Source organism: Phacochoerus africanus, chromosome 2 (genome assembly GCF_016906955.1).
Source record: "Phacochoerus africanus isolate WHEZ1 chromosome 2, ROS_Pafr_v1, whole genome shotgun sequence".
Classification (NCBI taxonomy): Eukaryota; Metazoa; Chordata; class Mammalia; order Artiodactyla; family Suidae; genus Phacochoerus; species Phacochoerus africanus.
In genome coordinates, this window is record NC_062545.1 from 143,889,664 (window position 1) to 143,895,879 (window position 6,216).

General features: G+C 32.8%; 1 non-coding gene across 1 annotated transcript; it reads right to left on the minus strand.

Moving 5' to 3' along the window:
* Positions 1–4,271: 4,271 nt before the first annotated feature.
* LOC125121792 (small nucleolar RNA SNORD109A) lies at positions 4,272–4,338 on the minus strand. Its single transcript, XR_007133654.1, has one exon. It is a non-coding gene; the product is annotated as a small nucleolar RNA SNORD109A (small nucleolar RNA).
* Positions 4,339–6,216: the final 1,878 nt, after the last annotated feature.

Genomic DNA, 6,216 nt, shown 5'->3' on the forward strand with positions numbered 1-6,216 from the left:
CATTATGGGATTCTTGTATGGAAAAGAAATCATTTGAAGAAATAATGGCTGAAAACTACTCAAATTTGTTGAAAGGCATTAAACTATAAATCTAAGAATCCTAACAGACTGTAGAATAAAGTTTAAAGGGACTTGTGTCAAGACATAATTTGTCAAAAGACAAAGAATTTTGAAAGTAGCAAGAGAGAAGCAACTCATCACGTACAAGGGATCTTCAATAAAATCAGGTGAATTACTTCAACAAAAATCTTGATGTGCAGAATGCCAAGGAATGATATATTTAAAAGGCTGACAGGGAAAAACAAAAACCTATCAACTAATTTTTCAATATCCAGCCAAACTGTCCTTTAAAAAATGGAGAAATTATGACTTTCTCAAATAAACAAAAGCTGACAGAGTTGATTATCATTAAACCTGCTCTATGAGAAATGATAAAAGCAGACCATCTGGCTGAAATGAAAGGACACAAGTAATTCAAAGCCATATAAAAATATGAAAATCTCTGGTAAGAGTAGATACATAGACAAATATAAAAATGTCTAAGAGTATCTAAAGAATTTTACAATAAAGGCAACTCAATTAAATAATGGAAATAGTACCCAGACATTTCTCCAAATAATATGTACAAGTGACCATAAACTGCATGAGTAAATGCTCATCATCATTATTTGTTAGGGAAATACAAATCAAAACCATGAGGTAACACTACACTCCCACAAGATGCCTATAATCAAAAGATGGAAATTAGCAAATGATGAGAATGTGGAGAAATCAACCCTCATCCATTGCGAGTGGGATATAAAATGAGGCAGCCACTGTGGAGAACATTTTGGCAGTTCCAGAATATAAAATTAAAATGTGACCAATTAATTCCTCTAATATCCCCAAATTGAAATTTCAAGCAAAAACCCATATGTCAATGTTTATAGCAGCACTAGTCACAGAAATTAAGATGTGGGGAAAATCCAAATGTTTATCAATGAATGGTTAAGCAAAATGTGGAATATGCATACCATGTAATATTCAGTCATAAAAAGGAATGAAAGTGATACATGCTACAACATAGAAGAACCTCAAAAACATTATGCTAAGTTTTTAAAGAAGGCACATACAAAAGGCCACATTTTATATGATTCCATTTATGTGAAAATTAATTGGTAAATCTGTGAAGGCAGAAAGCAGATTACTGGTTGTCAGGGCTGTGAGAATGGAATGAAGATTGCTTAATGGACATGGGGTTTCCTTTTAGAGTAGTAAAATATTTGGTAATTAGAGGTGGTAGTTGCACAAAGTTGTTAATGTACTAAATGCCATTAAATTTTACACTTTAAAATGGTTCATTTTATGTTATGTGACTTTTACCATATTAATAAAAAATAATACTCAAGGCGTACATGTTCCCAGGCTACAAGGGGATTAAATTAGAAATCAGTAACAGAAAAATCTCTGGAAAATCATGGATATTTGAAATTAGTTACCAAACTCACACACAAATCAAAAGAAAAATTAAGATGAATTTTGAACTAAATGAGAACATAAAAATTTGTTGAATTTCATCAAGGTAATTAGGGCAAAATTTATAGCACTAAGCATCTATATTAGAAAAGAAGAAAGGTCTCAAATGATGACATCAGCTTCCATCTCAACAAACTATGAAAGGAAGAACATAAAATCCAAAATAAGCAGAAGAAAGGAAATAATAAAGATCAGAGCAGAAATCAATGAAATATAAAACAAAAAATGATAAAGTCAGTGTAACAAAGTTTGTTCTTTGAGAAAAATTAAAATTGACAAACTTTAAGCCTAATTGATCAGGATAAAAATGAAGACACAAATTAGCATTTTAAAGACTAAAAATGTTGACCTCACTTCAGATTCTACTGATAATGAAAGAACAAGTGAATATTGTGAACATTTTGTCAGTAAATTCACTGATTTTGCCTATCAATGGTAAATCTCAAGTTATCTGGAAAGAAACACACATAGTACCAGCATCTTAACGGTACCTACTAGGAAAGCCAACCTGATTAATTTCTTCATATGAACACTTTAAAAATCAGTGTGATCAATTTTATCCTCTCATTTTTACTCAAATTAATTATCAGAATGTAAATTATTATAAATAAAACTTTGATTTATCTAAATGGCACTTTTCGGAACATCTGAACCTTAGTATACAAATTTTGCTTTAAGATTTATAATATTTAAGTGACTGCAAATGAAAGGCTATCCTGGTATGGCTGTCAGTATTAAATGCTACTGCAGTGTTTGATTTACTGAAACGTCTGTGTTCAAAAGAGAATTTCTTGATCTGTCCTAAAGACATCAACTGTTAGTCCCCTACTAACACATTATATGTTAGTATTCCTAGGAAATGTATTAGCTAATATTTGAACTATTTTGATGGTATATTTGAAACTTTCTGTTGAGATACACATGTAGAAAAGAGCATGCACTATAATTGTACAACTTAAAAATTTGCTATGTAACAGCAACTAATCAACACACTGGTTAAGATACTTTCATAAGTAAAAGTGCTATTATGCTAGTCATACTCTGCTACTATATCTGAATCCTATACTATTGTAGAGTAATAATATGAGCAATTTACTGAATATATACCATGCATCAGTGTGCTGTTATACTCTTGATTGAGACAGTATCCCTGACTTCGTGGCTATGTCAATCTACTAATAGTAAGAAATATGCAAATAAGAATTTGTGAGAACATAATTTTAAAAGTAAAAACATACCCCATTGTTCTTGGTGTTCATTTGCGTGCTCAAAGGTTTGTTAATTATTGAAGTTCTAGAGTTCATTTCAATTTCTGGCTAAGCCCATTTCCTTTTTGATCTATGAGTACTTTTAGGTTATTACTCATTCCTTTAGAATTATCTTCTGTGGTTTTAGAGATAAATATAAATAAGTAATACATAATAAGTACAAATGCAAGTACTAATTGATAGAGTTTCTAAAGAACTTTCTCAAGAAAAAAATTACCTTTCCTTTGTTTTTCAAAAGAATATTGCAATTTTCATCATACAAAAACTTCCCAGCCTTGAAAAGATCTAGCAAAATTTCACATTATAACTTTCTTTTCTTTTCTTTTTTTTTTCTTTTGCTTTTTAGGGCCACATCCATGGCATATGGAGGTTTCCAGGCTAGGGGTCAAATCAGAGCTGTAGCTGCCAGCCTAGGCCATGGCCACAGCAATGTGGGACCTGACTTGTGTCTGCAACCTACACCACAGCTCTCAGCAACACTGGATCCCTAACCCACTGAGCAAGGCCAGGGATTGAACCCGCAACCTCATGGTTACTAATTGGATTTGTTTCTGCTGTGCCACAGTGGGAACTCCCACATATAACTTTCCATGTTACAAAAATAAATAATTTTTATGCTAATCAAGAAATACTGAAGTAGAAACAATATAATGCAGTATAACTACAAAGTCCTGTGAATTATGGAGTCTCCTTAAATCCCAGCAATTAAACAGATAAAATATTTTGATAATATAATATTTTGGTACATTTGGATTTTACTACAGTAATTTTTGATTGAATATGAAATTGCCAAAAATATTCTCTAAAAGTCTCTACATTTCCCATCAAAGCAGAAAAGAGTTAAAATGAAAGAAGAAATTACACAGATTCAATAATGTAAGTGACCTTGGCGAGGGTCTCAGAAAAAGGACACATCAAAATATTCTCAAAAAACCCTCTAAAAAAGATAAACAGAGACCTCAGGACCTGGCACAGAGCATATGACATATGAATTTCAAATAGCTACTCACCCTTATTCTCTGAAGTGGAAGACCTCATTCCAGTCTTTCTAGCTCAGCAAAACATGACAGAAAGGAAAGACAGTCTAAGAAAATAATCAATAGTAAAAATAACTAAAATTCACTTCTCTTACCATTATTTAATATATGCATGCAGTGTTCCCTTCTTTTAGTCCAACATTAATGAGACTTTCAATACCTGTCACAGCTGCTTGTCCCCTTCTAATTCAATGTTTTCCATTTTCTCATTTTATTCAAGTATACAGTTATGTATAGTAATATTTATGACTCTTGGTTCTACCGAGCAAAATGAAGTAAAATGGGTCACTGATCATAAAGGTGCATATTGCCTTACACGTAGAAATGAATACCCTTTTCATTGAGAAAGAAAAAAGTGTTCTGACAGTGGTATTATGTTGTTTCTAAGAGGTCACCAAAGAGAGCCAGGCTCTGAGAGTCTTATTTGTCGTATTAGAAGGGGCATTCATCTGGACCTCAGATTGACATCTGGAATGAGTCTCTCAGCATCCTCAGACAGTTGTGCTCATCATCGATCCAGACAAGCACCCTCCCAACAAATAAGCATTTCCATAGCCAGGCTTATTTCCTTTAGGCTTATCTATTGCGTCATGAATAAAGAACAGTATGTGGTATTAAATAATGTAATTCTTATATTAATAGCCTGGGAAAATGTGACCTTGGATTGTCCTAAAAATTACATCAAATCTATTGGGAAAATAAAAACAACTATAAATTTGAAGAGTAAATAATGTATCAAAATTATATGTAGTATAATTACAGTACAAATAAAAGTAGAAGCAACTATATTCTGAATGTTCCAGATAAAGATTATAAATATCAATGTTCAGCATACTTGCATTTCACTACAAGATTATTGTTTGTCATCCAGCATAAAATGGTGAAAAAGGAAATACGGCAATGACTCCAAAATTATTCAGGTTATTATTTTTTAAAATGGAAGAAACACTAATTAAAATTCCTTTAACCATATGGAGACATTCACAAGAAAAAAATATATATCAAAAATAGGAGTTCCCGTCGTGGCACAGTGGTTAACGAATCCGACTAGGAACCATGAGGTTGTGGGTTCAATCCCTGCCCTTACTCAGTGGGTTAACGATTTGGCGTTGCCGTGAGCTGTGGTGTAGGTTGCAGACTCAGCTCACATCCCGCGTTGCTGTGGCTCTGGCATAGGCTGGTGGCTACATCTCTGATTCGACCCCTAGCCTGGGAACCTCCATATGCCGCTGGAGCGGCCCAAGAAATAGCAAAAAGACAAAAATATATATATATATTATTCCTTGAGTCTCTGAAATAATGACCTCACAGACTTTGACAACTGACATGACTAGTCATAAAACACAAGAATTTCAAATTACCAGAATAGCTGCTCACTTTCCTTCCATGAAAGTAATTTGTTCACTTGAAAGAAGAGTAACATTTTGTAGTTTTGACCTACAGCATAACATTACAAAGAAAAATAGATCAGATCATACAATGCATTAAATTAATTAAAAATAAAACGGTTTCACTTAAATTAATCATATAAAAATTAAAAATAATCATATAAGCATTCCTTGACACAAAATCAGTTTTTTGATCCATTGTAACCCATGCCATTTCATTTATTCACTTATTTCCTCTCTGAGTTCTTTATTTAGTAAGTAGCCAATAATGCTCTCTACTGAACTATTAAAATAAGTGACACAGCAGTTATCTCAAATGGAAAATTGTAAAATTGTATTTAACCTAATCAAGACTATATAAATACCTTGCTATGTAAAAAATATCCTGTGATGAACAAAATGCAAGGCATATGATTGGTGTACTGTGATATTATTGAGGAGGTTATCAGTCAAGCCAGTTCTGAGAGTTTTGTTTTATTGTAAGACCACTCAGCTGGATCTCAGTAACCTCAATACTTATGCTCATCCTTGATCCAGGCAGGTTAACTATGAACTAATAAGCACACCTTACACCACACTAATGCTCTTGACAATTTACCACTTGCATTCAGCTTATAGTAGAAATGGCGCAGGTGGACATTTGACTTGATTTTAGTAACTGGGTTTATAATGGCAACTTCAGAAGCTTCCCAGCATCCTCCTGTTAGTGATTATTGCAGTGTGGCAGTTTTTAATGCTGATATATTTATGCAGTATGATAGGAACAATCAGTAGTTAACTGTGCACTTGGGTTATATCACTTAAGATTACTAAAGTATGTGAAGTATATACAATGTGATAATCCCATCTGATAAAAGAAGTCACATTCAATGTGAATCCATATCTTCCTTGTCAAAGAAGATATGCATTCATATCAAAATCATATGATAAAAACCTCTACAAAACAACGGGAAACAACAAAATGGCAATAGGTACATAGCTATCAATAATTAATTATAATGACCTAAA